General features: G+C 41.2%; 1 pseudogene; it reads right to left on the reverse strand.

The window, feature by feature from the left end:
• Window positions 1-3,659: 3,659 nt before the first annotated feature.
• LOC114615605 lies at window positions 3,660-5,995 on the reverse strand (annotated as a pseudogene).
• Between the last annotated feature and the right edge of the window lie 9,570 nt (window positions 5,996-15,565).

Raw genomic sequence — 15,565 nt, forward strand, 5'->3', positions numbered from 1 at the left:
GTGGCACAAATCAGTTGACTCTCCCTCTTAAATGGCTATATATAAAACATGTTGGTTTGTTATCATAGCTGTCCACCATGCCAGCTTGGATAATAAGAACAAAATCAGATTTCATTGTAACTTGACAAGTGCAGAGGTAAACTTCAGAGAGTTAGATAAATTGCCCAAAGACTCAAAACACATAATTACCTATATAGGGCTCAGAAAGGGTCTCAGGCCCATAGCCCAATGCTCTCCCCACTTTGCCACACTGCCCAGAGCATGGTAAAGAGCATTCTGAAAGTCTGAGCCACTGAAAGCATACAAGCATAAGAAATAATAAGAATAAATATGTACCAGGGGCTGATTGGGTACCATGTTCTGCTCACTGGCTACCCATGAACATCAAGTCTTGTGCAAGATTGTACCTCAGGATGAGCCACAAACCTTCGATACTTTGTCTCAGACACTTTAGAGAAGATGTCAAAGGGAAGGTTATTGTCAGAACTCAGTGTTTTTCTCTTGGCCTCAGAGAAGACTGACATTCCAATGGATCTCACTCTCCCTAGAACTACCCTCCCTGCCTCCACTGTGGAACCTGTCCATTACAAGCTAGACTCCCACATAACACTGGGTGTGGTTCAGACAGTGCTGGGCATGGCATCCCAAATCCATTGTTCCAACATTAGTTAAGGTGTCTTCCATATGGCACTATGATTATTGCCCCCATTAAACAGAGTGACCACACAGCAGGAGGTCATAGGGATATGCAAGATAGTTGGACCAATGGAAACGGAATCAGGATTGATACAGAGGGCACCAGGAGCCAGGTGTATTTGTGAAAGAGATGGAGAGAGGGTTGAGAGGGGCAATGGTCAACAGTGGAACCTACTGGGGTCCAGGGAAGCAGTATGCGTGGCTGGTGGAGGACTGACACTGGGCAGATCTTTAGAAATGAGAATCAGCAAGGGCAGGTGACAGGGACTCAGATTAGGGCAGATAGGAAGGTTGATGCATTCCCGGGCAGCAGCTGAGACTGAATCCAAGTGCTGGATGTGGAGGTTTGAGCTCTATGCACAGGCACCATTAGCACAAGGTTTGCTGACCCTAAGACAAAGGCGTCACCATCTCTATGACTTCCATTCTAATGCTTGTTTTTATTTGCTTGCTTGCTTGCTTGCTTGCTTGCCTTGTCTTGTTTTGTCTTGTCTTTTTTTTTCTATTCTGAAGCCCCTCTACACAGTGTCTCTTTACAGGCCAAGAATTTCTAGTCTCTAACCAAAATGCACCAGCCTGTACATTTTCCACTAGTCTCAGCACCTGGGGCTGCATGTGACACATCTGCACAGGTTGAACAACCGGAAGGCAGGCAGACTCCCACGTGTCACAGGGATGCTGTTAGCACAGCAGCAAAGTCAGCAAAGAGTAGGGTCAGGAACCCAAGAGCCTATCCTCCCAGAAACACACTTGAAAATCTGATCAACTTCCCAGGACATAGAAACAGCCAGAGGTTTGCAGTGAGAAAGCCAAAATAAGTAAAGAGGTGGGCCACTTAAATAAACACTCAACCCACCGACTAACCCAACCAGCAAAGGAAGAAGCCTCAGAGAGCATTTGACAGAGTCCAATAGAATAGAACATCTCTCAGCCTTGACCGGGTTAGAAGCTGGCTCAAAAGTATTTGTTGCTTTCATTAAAGACTTTGCATCTAGCTTAATGATAAGCCAGCCCTCCCCAAACCTACTTGCCACAAGCTCTAAACATTGCTATTACATGAGTCCCAATATATCCTGTTATTGCTTGAGTCCTAAGACTCCTGGTTGCCTTCATCTTGTGAGATATTGATCGTATTACCCAACTCATAGGCTATTCCTGCTAGGCTTGGTATTTCTGTGGACAAGGGAATCTTTTCTGATTCTTCTGTAAAGCATCAATGACTCCACAGCCACAGGAATGGTAGAGCACAGTGCTTCTGACCCAACACTCCTGTCTACATTCCTACCATCTTGGTTCTTAGATATGGTCCTCTAACAACCTCAACAATATGGAAGTCTAACACCCCAGAAGGTAGTTCTGAGAAAAGAAACTTTAGTTTAGTGTGGCTCAAATAATCTGTTTTAAAATATACTTTTTAAATAGAAGAAACATTTAATTCTTTAAAAAATTTCCATGGTGATTTGTCTAATGCCATAAAAACACACTTGATCCCTGGATTTTGTAGAAGATTCTGTTTATATGTTAAGGTGAAGCTATTACAAAAAGAGAAGTGATTTCAAGGACCACAATAATGTACCCATTAAGGACAATTAATAAACAGAGCTTCATGGAGCTTAAAAGTTTCTGTACAGCAAGAGGCACCATTTGAACAAAGCAGAATCCTGAAGAACAGGGGGAAATTGTTATTACACATCTTACACAGAGTTAGTATCTGGGATACAATAAGTAAAAAAAAGAAAAGAAAGAAAAAAACACATCAAGAAAATAACATGACTAAAAGTGAGTATAAAACTAAACAGAGAATACTAAAAACATGAAACATGGATGGCCAAAGACAGTTTTTTTTCCTTTCTCTTTTGTTAATGGCAAATGGTTCAAATAATGTTAAAAACAAATCATTGACTAATACAGGGCATTAAATATGAATAGATGTTTTTATTTAAAGAAAAAGAAGAAAGGTTATATACAAAAGAGACCTACAGTCTATAGGCCAGTTTAACAAAGGAAATGTGTTTATAAAATGTCGTGAAACCAGAACCTTCCACCTCTGCTTTGGAGAAGGGCTATCATACAACATTCAGTCAGCTGAAGATGGATTAGTACAAGTGTCTATCCAGAAACTTCAAGTCATTTTTGCATGTGCAGAATCATCCAAATCTTCCCAATCTGAACTGGCTGTCCCATGGCTTTCTTCCATTTCCATATTCCCTACAAGGCTACATGGACTTCAACTCTTGATGAGCCGCTTACAACAGCAGTTCCTTAGGAGCCAACATGACAGGAGATCCAGGATTTCCCTTTGAGAAACCAAGTGGCCGTCTACAGAATGTGTCACAATGAAAAAGTCTTCTCATTCCTTCTTCCAATTCAGTACAGTGTCTCATGTCAATACTATAATCCTCATCAGACTTGTTCCTTCACAAGTCTAAACCTTGAGGTTATATGAAGAAGACCAACATTAAAAAAACAAGAACTCAATCCAGAAATGAAGAAACTGGAGCTATCCAATACCTCTCAGAGAATCTTGCCATCCTTAGGACAATCTAGTCCAGTGTACTGATAGTCTGTCGATCAATACTGGCAGCTTGAGGGCTTTTTCCCTTCTCGAATGGGTCTTTTGTTTAGTGGCACCATGACATTTGGTTAACAAAGGTTAGCAGCTGTCTTTATTTTAAACGCTGATAAACTTAAGACAATTCATAAATAAATACAGCAGGGAAAGCTAACCCACACTGACAAACACTTCAAGGACCACTGAGTTCATGGGCACCATTTCATTTGGGGCTCAGTCTCATGTGGAGAGAAGGGCATTACAGAACTTTCTTCTCAAAAATGCTGAACATTGGTATCAAATGGACAAAACAGTTATTTATCAAGGGATGTAAAAGATCCAACCCTAGGGAATCCAGGATACACACAGGTACTTTAGAGGTATACTTTTTAAAGTGTCCTCATTATCCCTTTCAGCTTAAACTTTCAATCATCTCTGAGAGCTCAAGCAGACGGTCATCTTCATCTTTCCCAGGATCCAAGTCCATCCCAGCTTCTAATTCGACCCCTGAAATTTCCCATATTAGTTTACCGAAGTCATCTTTCACAGATTGGAGGCTTTCCCGTCGGGGCCGAGCTGAGTCAGAATGGATTTGTTGCCATCTGGGTTGAGGAAGGGCCAGATCCTTCTGGAGCAAGGGTTCTCAAGAAGCTTGGGCTGAAAACAGCACAGAACTGTCTTTCGATTTTTCTATCTCAGACATGGTGATTGATTTATCCTCAGAGAGGAGTTGGACGACAGCCACAGCTGCTTTCTTGGTGGGGCTGCTTTCTTGGTGGGGCTTCCCTGCAGGGCGCTGCTGAAGCTGAAGGGCTTCACCTCTGCGATGGGGGCAGAGTGCACCTCTACAGCCTCGCCTTTGGGAGCCAATATGGGAAGTGAAACAACCTCGACCACAGATGGCTTCACATTTACTTTGGGGTTGTTTTCTACCTCTCGTCTCTGGGATGACTCCACGTGGAGCCGTTTTGCCAGGTGCCTAGTGATACCAGATTTAGGAGTGAGCACCCGCTTCCCCACCACTCGGGTAGAGCAAGAAGCCTCATCTCCACACTCAGATGAAAAGGCTGGTTTCTCCTTTTGTGACGTTCCTCTCTCCTGTCTCTCGGTGTGTTTCTCTTTGACAGTGCCACATCTGTTGGCTGGAAGTTTTGTGGGGTCACTTAAGGTCTCATCTGAAGTCTCAACAGCCTCCGTCTTGGACACACTGTTCTGGGAAGGATCATCACCACCGTCTTCAAGTTCAAGATTTTTCTCTTCTTTTACACCTGCTCTCTTGGGGATGCGGAGAAGCCTCTTCAGCCTTGGGGCAGCCTAAGCTTGAGGTCGGGAGTTGCCACTACTCTCACAGCTTTGCTGCATCCTCAGGGCCTTCTCCAGTTTAATCTCCTCTAGTGTCTTAACATGCACTTCTTGCATAGACCTGGCTCTTCCTGCAGGCTCCTCTGGTTGTCCTCTGCTAACAGCAACAGTTGGCAGATTCGCTGTCTTTTTCACTTCAGTATCTTCTCTTAGCAAGAGAGAACCTGGATCATTTTCGGGTTTCTGTCTTTCCATTTATTGCTGCCGATGTTTCTTTTCAGCCAGGACCTCAGAGAAGGTTTTGATCTGCACTGAGGAAGAACTTCCTGTTCCTGATGGAGAATCATCAGCTCCTGAAGGTTTTTCTGTCTTCAGTTTACTTTGCAGTTCTCCACGTTTCTGACTGGCTCTTTCTAGAAGAATCTCTTCTAAAGTCTTCACGTGAATCTCACTGACTTTATGAACTCGCATTTTCTTTGGTGCTTTGTCAATGTCAGTTTCTGGTCCTTTCACTCTTTTTCCCAGCCTCTGTGCAAGGCTTCGCTTTAATGGGAGATCCCAGTCACCATCCCCTGAAAGCTTTTGTTTCCCGAGTCTCTCACTAAGACTCAGTCTAAGCAAGGGCTCTTCCTGTTTGCTTGATAGAGTTATGGTCCTCACCACTGACTGAACCTTCTTCTCAGGGCCTGGATTGGACTGCGACTGATGTAAAACCCTGGAAACTCCCGAGGAGACACCTTGCTTCTTAAATTTTTCTTTCATTTTCTCTGATTTAATTTCCTCAAGAGTTTTTATTCCAAAATTCAAACATTCACCTTGCTTTAAACTGACTCCAGGTTTTCGGGCAGAAGCCACTTGTGATCCATTATGGATGTGAGGAGTTGGCTGCAGGGCAGGTGTTTTGTTTTCATCGCCCTCCTCAGAAAACTGACCATCATCTTCATCATCATCATCTTGAGCATCATCATCTGCAATATTGACTATAAGAGTCGGATGTGTGGAGATGGGAACATTTCCTGAACTCCCTACTTTCATTTCACTCCGAAGCTGAAGGCAGGTGTTAGAGTGAACAAACATCTTGTTCCGGTGAACTGTGAGCTGGCTAGCCTTTACTTCTTCTTGTGACTCAGGCACACTAGGCAGCACAGTTTTGCTTGGAGGTAGGAATACTCCATCAACATAACGACTTCTGGTGTGATGGAAAGCACAATTTAGTTTTTGACATCCCATTGGCTGATTTTCCCAATAGCAAGGAATTTCACTTCGTTTTTTGTCAATTTCCATGTGGCGAAATCTGCTCACCCATCGAAAACAACGGCCTTCTTGCCATAGAGTGTAGACACGTTCATTCCCTAGTGCAGCTTCACAGTGACAAAATGGGCAGCTATCACCTTTGGTGCATGTAGAATAGAAATAAAAATAGCAGTCTTCTCCCTGATTAGGCATGCTGGCCAACAGTGGCTTCCTGGAACAAGCCACTGCTTCCTCCAAGTATTCTTGAAATGGACTTACTCTTCCAATGACAACTCAACCACAGAAATTGTTAGCTGGTTGCTTTCAACAGGGACACCCGTGTCTTCACTCAGTTCCAAACTATTATGTCTTTTACTCACACTTAATACTCGTCAATTTCCCAGGAGTATTTTTGGGCAGGGAATATCCCCAAATCATGGAATAGAAAATTAACTCAATCAATGAAATTGTCTTCGACTTCTGAGTGCTGCCAAGTCTTTCTCTTTTCTTAGCTGCAATCGCCCGCTGTCCTCACATCAGCCGAACAAGCAGAAACCCAAGACTTCTAGGGTCTGAAGACACTTTTTAAAGTGTTCAACATCCTTAATCATGAGAGAAACACAAATTAAAACTACTTTGAGAATTGTCTTACCCAAGTCAGAATGGCCAAGATCAATAACACAAATGACAGCAGGCATTGGGGAGCATATAGAGAAAGAAGAGTCATTGCTGGTGAGACTGCAGAATGGGATTGACACTCTGGAAATCAGGGTAAGGGTTCTCAAAAACCTGAATATTGATCTGCCCCAAGATCTAGCTAGACCACTCTTGGGCATCTACCCAAAGGACTCTACATCTTACTCCAGAGACACTTTCTCATCAGTATTCAGTGCTGTTCTATTCATAACAGTCAGAAGTTAGAAACAGACTAGCTGTCCATCAGCTGATGATGGATAATGAAATATGTGGCATGTTTACATGATGGAATAGTTTTTGGCTGTTAAAGAAAGTGATATTTGTAGGTAAATGGATGGAGATAGAAGCAATCATCCAGAGAGACCCAAAACCCAAGCCCCAAAAGATACATGTTGCATGTTAGCTCTTTATGGGGATGTTAGCATTTGAACGTTAGGGGTGTGCATCTCATTTAGAATAACCACAAAGATTAGATAGCTAATAAAGGACCAGGAGGGAGGAGAGTATCTCCCAAGGAAGGGAAAAAAGAATTCAGTACCATAAAGGATAAAGAGGAAACTCTAATAGTAGTACTGAATGGAGAAGAGGATGGAAGGACAGAGTGAAGGAGGGACTGTGGAGAAGCAAAGCTAACATTAAAAACCTTCTAGAAGCCATATGGAAACCTACTACCACAGAAACTCCCTAAAATACACACATATATAAAAGGAATTTTAATGAATTTACCATGTCATGGGAAGAAATAATGGCCCAACTAGACATCATACATTACCAAGTAACCTGCCATCAGGACCAGGAGTCGGTTACATTTTTGTGGACTCACTAGTCAAAGTGGTTCTCATAGATCCCTCAAACACTACAGGCTACTTCCAATGTAATTGGGTACCCTCCACAACCTGAAGAAGTTGAGCTGGTGCCAAACTAGAAGATGTTTCAGTCCTGCTGGCTAGAGTTCATAGGGCTGGAAAGTACTCTACCTGATAGCATCAGAGAAAAGTCATCCATATTCATACCCAGCTACAGACCCTGGAATGACAATAGCAACCTGCCTATAAGCCATTGTGGTGCAAGAGGGACACAAGTGTCTATGGGAGTAATCAACTGATTTACTTTTTTATTGGACAAGGCCCACACCATGAGATAAAACCCATACCAGACACTGTGAGAAGCTGATACCTGAGACTTGAGGGGTCAGGAACCCTAAGGGCAAACCCAGTACTACTACTCTATGAAAGGAACACAGCAGCAAAAGGACTCCTAATCACATATTACTGTACCCATAGATCAGTGCCTTGCCCACCCCACATCAGAGATGCTGCTTGCAGCAGATTGTAATTAACACAAGACCATGGGTGTACAATGTGCAGGGAGGGAGAGACCTTGGAACATTCAATCCTAAATGGGATGCCTTTATCACACCCTCAGGGATCCATGAGGATGTGGAGTTAGAATGACTGTAAGAGCCAGAGATGATGGAATACACAAAGAAAATTGTGTTTTCCAGACACAACAGAGCTGTTGCACACATGAACTACATCCACAAGACACACACATGTTAAAGCAAGACCAATCTCAGGACAGAGGAAGACAAAGTGCCACTCTGAATCAAGAAAATATTTCTAAATGATACCTGTGAGGAGAGGATCTCTAAGTTTTCTTCAAAATACAGTGACACTGGTACCCACTCTCTAGGGTAGGCCTTGTGCTCAGGAGTAGTTGGCCAGAATAAAATGGACTCCATAATTTTCTGTGCTTTTTTTTTGTTTGTTTAGTGGGTTATGTTGGTGTGTGTTTGCATCTGTGTGGTCTTTTACAGAGAAAAAAAATACATAAAGCATCTGCTGCCGGAGTTCCCAGGAATCTGAGAGACTCTGAGGAGTAGGAAGCATTGGAAAAGGAGTTTGCAGGGTCTGAAATAGCTCTAGAACAGCAACAACAAAAATAACAACAGAAAGGTTAATGTTATGGGAAGATGCTTTTAAAATGTGGTCTCAGGAAATTCGAAGGCAAGGTGGTGGAACAGAGCCTTGTCCAAAGGATGATCAATCTATACCCCTTCTGAGACTTTAAGACTATATGCCCATATCCATAATGACACACATCCTCCAACAAGGCCACACTCATAGTCATACACCTACTCCAATAAGACCACAAATACTAATAGTGACATTCCCTGGGCCAAGCATATACAAACTGTCACATTACATTCCCTGGCCCCAATTAGCTTCTACTCCACCAGTCAACATGTTTACCCTGGGCAACAAGTGGTACAGAGAAAACTGCCAAGTTCTTCTGCTTGCTGGGGCTAGAACACGTCCCCCTTGTTATTTCACATTATCACTAGCTTTCTGTTTTCCAACTCCTTTGATTGGCTGTGATGGAACTTGCTCTGCAGACTGACTTGGAACTCAGAGATCTGTGTTCCTGTCTCCTGAGCACTGGGATTAGAGGTATGGTCCATCACTTCTGGACTAAGATTTTCTCTACTTGGAACTTGATCTACTGGCCTCAGAACACAGATAGCTGCTTGACTCACTCTTCTGGGATTAAGCGTTTACACTATCATGCCTGGATCTAAGCTTAGCTGGGTGGGATCTTGCCCCAAGGGCAACAGTCCCTTGATTCAATCTAATATCTCTTGGACCAGAGGATTCAGCTCCATTTCACTTCCTAGTGCACCTTAATACTCCAACCACAAATTTCACATTTTTCCTTTCTAAGCTTGCTACACTTGTTCAAAATGCTCTTCATGAGGATTAACTAGAGAAAAAGTCTCCACAGGGCTTTTTTGAGGCTTCTTTCATAATGCAATCAATTTAAATCTCTTTAACCTTATCCTCAGCTGGACTCTTCAGACAAGGGCAACAAGTAGCCACATCTTTGCCAAAATACCACAAAAACAGTCTCTAGGCCACATACTGAAATTCTTCTCCACCCAAATCTCTTAGGCTCTGTCTGCACAGTTGAAATCACTCTCAGCAACAAGGTCTTCCACATTCCCACTAGGATGGCCAATTAAGCCCCCACATAAAGCATTCCACTGTTTTCCAAATCCAAAGTCCCAAAATGCACATTCTTCCAAACAAAAGCATGGTCAGGACTATCACAGCAATACTCCAGTCTCTGATACCAACTTCTGTCTTAGTTAGGGTTTTACTGTTGTAAACAGACACAATGACCAAGGCAACTCTTATAAAGAGAACATTGAATTGAGGCTGACTTACCAGTTCAGAGGTTCAGTCTATTATCATCAAGGTGGGAGCCTGGTGTAGAAGGACCTGAGAGTTCTATTTCTTGTTCTGAAGGCAAACAGGAGAAGACTGGCTTCCAGGGAGCTAAGAGCAGGGTATAAACCCCACATCCACAATGATGCACTTCCTCCCACAAGGTCACACCCACAATGACACACCTACTCCAACAAGGACACACCTTCTAAAAGTGCCACTCCATAGCCCATCACATTACACTCCCTGGCTCCAGTTAGATTGTTCAAACACATGAGACTATGGGGGCCATACCTAGTCATAGTATAATAACAAGTACATTTAGTTCAACTTCCAAAGTCCCCATAGTCAACAGCAGTCTAAGACTTCAACACCCCACTCTCAGCAAAACACAGATCATAGAAACAGAAACTAAACAGAGACACAGTGAAACTAGGAAAAGTTATAAACCAAATGGATTTAACAGATATCTTTAGAACATTTTGTCCTAAAACAAACCAAAAAAAAATATAACTTCTTCTCAGCACCTCATGGTACCTTCTCCAAAACTGACCATGTAATTGGTCACAAAACAGACTTCAATGGATACAAGAAAATTAAAATAATCCCATGTGTCCTATCAGATCACTGTGGGCTAAGGCTGGTCTTCAATAACAACAAAAACAATGCAAATCCCACATACACATGGAAACTGAACAAAGGTCTATTCAATGATGACTTGGTCAAGGAAGAAATAATGAAAGATAACAACGACTTTTTAGACTTCAATGAAAATGAAGGCACATCATATCAAAACTTGTGGGACACAATAAAAACAATTGTAAGAGGAAAGCTCTGAGTGCCTACAAAAAGAAACTGGAGAGAGCATACATTAGCAGCTTGACAGCACACCTGAAAGCTCTAGAACAAAAAGAAGCAAATACACACAAGAGGAGTAGAAGGCAGGAAATAATCAAACTCAGGGATGAAATCAACTAAGTAGAAACAAAAGGAACTATACAAAGACAAAACAAAACCAGGAGCTTGTTCTTTATGAAAATCAGCAAGACAGATAAACCCTTACCCAGGCTAACCAGAGGGCACAGAAATATTATGCAAATTAATAAGATCAGAACTGAAAAGTGAGACATAACAACAGAAACTGAGGGAATTCAAAAAATCGTCAGATCCTGCTACAAAAGCCTATACTCAACAAAACTGGAAAATCTGAATGAAATGGACAATTTTCTAGACAGACACCAGGTACCAAAGTTAAATCAGGTTCAAATAAACCATCTAAACAGGTCCATAAACCCTAAAGAAATAGAAGCAGTCATTAAAAGTCTCCCCACCAAAAAAAGACCAAGACCAGATGGTTTTAGTGCAGAATTCTATCAGACCTTCAAGGAAGACCTCATACCAGTTCTCTTCAAACTATTCCACAAAATAGGAACAGAAGGAATACTACCCCATTTGTTCTATGAAGCCACAATTATGCTCATACCTAATCCACACAAAGACTCAACAAAGAAAGAGAACTTCAGACCAAACTCTCTATGAATATCAATACAAAAAAAATACTCGATAAAATTCTCACAAACGGAATCCAAAAACACATCAAGACATCATGATCAAGTAGGCTTTATGCCAGGGATGCAGGGATGGGTCAATATATGAAAATCCATCAACATAATCCACTATATAAACAAACACAAAAGAGAAAAACTACATGATCATCTCACTAGATACTGATAAAGCATTTGACAAAATTAAACATCCCTTCTTGTTAAAAGTCTTGGAAAGATCAGGAATTCAAAGCCCATACCTAAACATGGTAAAAGCAATTTACAGCAAACCAGTAGCCAACATCAAACTAAATGGAGAGAAACTTGAAGCAATTCCACTAAAATCAGGGACTAGACAAGGCTGCTCACTCTCTCCCTACCTATTTAATATAGTACTGGAAGTCTTAGCCAGAGTAATTAGAAAATAAAAAAAGGTCAAATGACTACATATTGGAAAGGAAGAAGTCAAAATCTCACTATTTGCAGATGATATGATAGTATACTTAAGTGACCCCAAAACTTCCACCAGAGAAATCCTAAACCTGATAAACAACTTCCGCAAAGTGGCTGGTTATAAAATTAACTCAAACAAATCAGTAGCCTTCCTCTACTCTAAGGAAGAACAGACTGAGAAAGATATTAGGGAAATGAAACCCTTCACAATAGTCACAAAATAATATAAAACAGCTTGGTGTGAATCTAACCAAGCAAGTGAAATACCTGTATGACAAGAACTTCAAGTCCCTGAAGAAAAAGATTGAAGAAGATCTCAGAAGATGGAAAGATCTCCCATGCTCATGGATTGCAGGGTTAATATAGTAAAACCAGACATCTTGTCCAAAACAATCTACAGATTCAATGCAATCCCCATTAAAATTCCAATTCAATTCTTCATAGAGTTAGAAAGAGCAATTTGCAAATTCATTTGGAATAACAAAAAATCTAGGATAGCAAAAACCATTCTCAATAATAAAAGAACTTCTGGGGGAATCACCATCCCAGACCTCAAGCTGTATTACAGAGCAATAGTGATTAAAAAAACTGCATGGTATTGGTACAGAGACAGGCAAGAAGATCAGTGGAATAGAACTGAAGACCCAGAAATGAACCCACACACCTATGGTCACTTGATCTTTGACAAAAGAACTAAAACTGTCCAGTGGTCACTATGTAAAAGAATGCAAATTGATCCATTCTTATCTCTTTGTACAAAGGTCAAGTCCAGGTGAATCAAGGACCTCCACATAAAACCAGATACATTGAAATTAATAGAAGAGAAAGTGAGGAAGAGCCTTGAACACATGGGCTCAGGGGAAATTTCCCTAAAGAGAACAGCAATGGCTTATGATCTAAGATCAAGAATTCACAAATGGGACGTCATAAAATTGCAAAGCTTCTGTAAGGCAAAGGACACTGTCAATAGGACAAAATGGCAACCAACAGATTGGGAAAAGATCTTCACCAATCTTACAACTGATAGATGGCTAATATCAAATATATACTAAGAACTCAAGAAATTAGACTCCACACAATCAGATAATCCTATTAAAAATGTGGTATAGAGCTCAACAAAGAATTCTCTACTGAGGAAACTCAAATGGTGAAAAATCACCTAAAGAAATGTTCAACATCCTTAGTCATCAGGGAAATGCAAATGAAAACAAACCTGAGATTCTACTTCACACCAATCAGAATGGCTAAGATCACTCAGGTGATAGCAGATACTGTCGAAGATCTGGAGAAAGAGGAACACTCCATCATTTTTGGTGGGATTGCAAGCTGGTAGAACCAGTGTGGAAATCACTCTGGTGGTTCCACAGAAAATTGGATATTGTATTACCTGAAGACCCAGCTATACCACTCCTGGGCATATACCCAAAAGATGCTTCAACATATAACAAAGGACACATGCTCCACTATTTTCATAGCAGCCTTATTTATAATAGCCAGAAGCTGGAAAGAACCCCGATGTTCTTCAACAGAGGACTGGATACAGAAAATGTGGTACATTTACACAATAGAATATTACTCGGCTATTAAAAACAATGACTTCATGAAATTCTTAGGCAAATGGATGGAACTAGAAAATATCATCGTGAGTGAAGTAACCCAGTCAAAAAAGAACACATATGGTATGCACTCACTGATAAATGTATATTAGCCCAAAAGTTCGATACCCAAGTTACCACCCTCAGACCACATGAAGCTCATGAAGAAGGAAGACAAAAGTGTGGGTGCTTCAGTCCTTCTTAGAAGGAGCAACAAAATACTCATGGGAGCAAATATGGAGACAAAATGTGGAACAGAGACTGAAGAAGGGGCTGTCCAGAGACTGCCCCACATGGAGATCCAGTCCATGAGCAGTCACCAAAGGCAGACACTGTTGTGGGGGCCAGGAAGTACATGCTGACAGGAGCCTAATGTAACTGTCTCTTAAGAGCCTCTGCCAGAGACTGACATATACAGTTGCAGATGCTTGCAGCCAACCATTGAACTGATCATGAGGTCAATGGAGGAGTTAGAGAGAGGACTGAAGGAGCTGAAGGGGGTTTCTCAACAGTTGGGAAAGAAATAATACCAACCAACCAGAGCTCTCAGGGTCTAAACAATCAGCCTATGAAAACACATGGAGAGACCCATGGCTCCAGTCTTATATGTAGGGGAGGATGGCCTTGTTGGGCTTTGGTGTGAGAGGAGGCCCTTGGTTCTGTGAAGGCTGGATGCCTCAGTGTGGGGGAATGCCAGGGTGGGGAGGCAGGAGTGGGTTGGTAGGTGGGGGCACACTCTCATGGAAACAGGAGGAGGGGGGATGGGATGAGGGCATCAGGGGGAAAATAGGGAAAGGGGATAATGTCTGAAATGTAAATAAATAAAGTATCCAATTTTTAGAAAAATGAATGCTGAAAAAAAATCAAGCTTTTAATTTGTGTACTGATAGCCAATATATAGATCATGGTTCACAGTTACTTGAAACTGTTCCTTTTTTAGATACTGCTAATTCTCAAATTTTGCAATTACTTATGCAAATACAGCTCATTTATGAGAATGTACTGTTCCTTAACTTTATAGGGCATTTAAGAGCGCATTCTGGATTGTTTGGACCCCTTAGGACAATGCCAGAGCAGATTTGTATACCTGATAGAGTATAGGCCTTACACAGGAACAGTTAGACAAACAATCTCATTCTTTACATCATCAAAATAGTAATACCTTGAGACAACAATTTGGTATTTCTAGAGAATGTGCACACCAAATTGAAAAGACTTGTCCTGATTGTCCTCAGTTTCTACCTGTACCACATAATGGTGTTAATCCTTGAGACTCATACCTAATCAATTATAGTGAATGGATATTACTCATATTTCTGATTTTGTACAATTAAAATATGTACATGTGACTGTTGACACCTTTTCAGACTTTCTAGTTGCAACTGCTTTAACAAGAGAAGCAACTAAAGATGTAATTATTGTCTACATTGTTTTTCTATGTTGGCTGTTCCAAATCAGATTAAAACATAATAGAACTTGATATTCCAGTCAAGCTTTTGAGACTTATTGTCAACAATGTAAAATTACTCATATTATTGAGATTCCTTACAATCCTCAAGGACAAGGTATTGTGGAACAGGCCCATAGAACTTCAAAACAATATCTTCATAAAATAAGAAAGGGGGAGGTATATCTCCATATGCCACAAATTTATTTAAATCATGTTCTTTTTATTTTTAATTTTAAAAAATTTGGATGCCAAGGAGCTTTCTGCTGAGTGTCTGTGGCACTCTAAAATTAGGCATACTTATGCCTAGGTGAAAAGGAAGGATCCACTGACTGGCATATGGCATGATCCTGATCAGGAATTTAATATGGAGAAGAGGGAGTGTTTGTGTTTTTTTCTGCAGGATGCTGAAACAGTATGGTAGCTGACAGAGTGATTGGTGAGACATGCTAATGCTGGGACAAAGAATGATGCTGACCTGTGAGTTTGCTGAGTGACCTGACAATGGTGACTGGGAAGCTGCATTGGACATATGTTTCTGATCCACCTTTGCTTGCCTATATCTCAGATGAGACAAGCTGCCATGTCTCAAGTTTTTAGACCTTGTGGGTCTAGAAGTCAATCCAATACTGCAAATAACAGTCTTCATTTGGAAGGCTGGTTCTAGTCATTTTCAGAGACATATTTGGGAGTTAGCTGGAGTTTTCTATGATGTTATGTTAGCAAGAGTTAAAGTTGGGACAGGATCTGGATTTCAAACAAGTGTTAGCACATGTGTTAACGCTCTTTCAATTGTCAAGTTAAAATTACTTTTGTTTTTTCTA

Source organism: Grammomys surdaster, unplaced genomic scaffold (assembly GCF_004785775.1).
Source record: "Grammomys surdaster isolate TR1022 unplaced genomic scaffold, NIH_TR_1.0 126915, whole genome shotgun sequence".
In the NCBI taxonomy this organism is placed as follows: Eukaryota; Metazoa; Chordata; class Mammalia; order Rodentia; family Muridae; genus Grammomys; species Grammomys surdaster.